Source organism: Caloenas nicobarica, chromosome 4, assembly GCF_036013445.1.
Source record: "Caloenas nicobarica isolate bCalNic1 chromosome 4, bCalNic1.hap1, whole genome shotgun sequence".
Taxonomy (NCBI): Eukaryota; Metazoa; Chordata; class Aves; order Columbiformes; family Columbidae; genus Caloenas; species Caloenas nicobarica.
The window spans coordinates 72,939,038-72,941,184 of record NC_088248.1 but is presented as its reverse complement, the minus strand read 5'-3'; positions in this window follow the sequence as shown (position 1 = coordinate 72,941,184).

The following is a 2,147-nucleotide window of genomic DNA, read 5'->3' as shown; positions in this document are numbered from 1 at the left end:
TATAGCGGTTGAAAACTGATTTGAATCTATTTCTAGCACTTTTTCAGCCCACTGGAAGTGAACATATTCTGAAATGCTTTCTGCAATTATTTTTTTTTTTTGTTCCCCATAGATGCCATTTTTTCTCTTAGAATGATGTTTCTTCTCAGATCTAGGAAGGTTTTCTTCCTGATTGACTGATATCGCTCCTGCATTTTTTAAAATAAATGAATATAACGCATCTTTGTTGCAGCTGGTGACCTGTGTTCAGTTTTGGACCCCTCATGACAAGAAAGACATTGAGGTACTAGAGAGAGTTCAGAGAAGGGCAACAAATCTGGTGAGGGGTCTGGAGCACAAGTCTGATGGGGAGTGGTTGAGGGAGCTGGGGCTGTTCACCCTGGAGAAAAGGAGGCTGAGGGGAGACCTGATCGCTGTCTGCAACTACTTGGAAGGAGGTTGTAGCATGGACAGGGTTGGTCTCTTCTCCCAAGTAGCAAGTGATAGGACAAGAGGAAATGGCCTCAAGTTTTGTCAGGGGAGGTTTACATTGGATATTAGGAAACATTTCTACACAGAAAGGGTTGTGAAGCTTTGGAACAGGCTGCCCAGGGAAGTGGTAGAGTCACCATCCCTGGAGGGGTTTAAAAGCCCCGTAGATGTGGCTCTTAGGGATGTGGTTTAGAGGTAGACTTGACGGTGTTAGGTTAACGGTTGGACTCCATGTTCTTAAAGGTCTTTTCCAACCAAAATGATTCTATGATTCACAGCTGCCTGCGAAGCTTGATTGTTTCCTGGCCAAAGGCCGATGTGATGGGCTCTGTGACACCCTGGTGCACGCCTGGCTGTAAAGTGGTGTCTCTATTTGCATCTTCTGGCTTCATCTGAAAGTCCAAACTGATGAATGTTCGCTTGCAATCATGGAGGACTAAATTTAAGAGCTAATCCTAAATTAATCTTATGTCCTCAGTTATGCTAATGGCTTAAAAACTGGAGAAGAAAATATTTTGGTTTTGATATATATATTTTTTCTCTTGAATTGCACTAAAAAGCGATCAAGGATCTGCCCTGACTATAACTCAAACCATCAAACAGCCAAGAGAACACAAAAGCGATATATCATCCATGTAGAGACTAAGAGGCGTAATTTGGCAAGAAATGTGAAGAAAAGACCAATCTATGGATAAAAAGCACATCTGCATTTATCTTGTACAAAAATTGAAACCATCCTGCTTCAGGTCGTGAGCCTTGCAGTATGAGAATATATATATATATCCATCAGAAAATTGTGGTGGTTTTCAGATCTCTTTGCGTAGACATCTGGAATTGCTGTTCCTGTTTTGGAGCAACCTTTTAGGTTAGAGACCAATTTTTAGATGCCATAGCAATGAGCCAGATATTAAAATTAAAAAAAAAAAAAACTAGCTAACACAATTTGTAATGACTTAATCTGTTTTCTTGCTTAACCAGCTCTCTCCCGCCGCTGGCACCCAGGCTTTCTAGCTCTGCTTCAGTGGTTTTTCAGCTCCTTTTTCTTTTGGTGGTTCAACTTGCGACTTCTACACCCATGGTCAGGCGGGTCCGCGATGTGATTTCTCCTCCCTTGCAAGTCAACTGGTCATTTACACGAGTTTACCGCTAAATCATACATTTTTCTTATGCTTATTGTGATAGTGTCGGGCACATCCTGTCACAAAAAAACCCCAAATTTCCCAAGACAGCTGCAGAGAGGCCTGAAAACCCACACGCAACCAAGCTCCTGGGAGCATAAGGCACAATAAAAGCAGCTCAAACGCTGTGATTTTGGGAGCGACCTCGTTTTTCCACAGGGCAGTGAGGGAATGAGGCGGTGAGGAAACGAGGTGGCGACGCCGAGCTGAGGGGACGGGGGCCGCGGGTTCCCCCCGCACGGCCGTGTGAGGGGGGAAAAAAGCCACCCAAACCCACTATTTATTGTGGAGAGAAAGGTCTGGGAAATGTTTATTTCGGGAAACAACACCACAAAACGCTGAAAAGCGGACGCTCTGCGGCACTTCAGCGGACGCCCGGCCACCCCCAGGCCGCCGCGCCCACCCTGGCGCAGGCCCCGCTCCCCCCGCCCCGCTGCGGAGCCGCGCTCGGCCCCCATTGGCTGCGCCCCGTCACGTGTGGCGCCGCCCCCGCCCCTC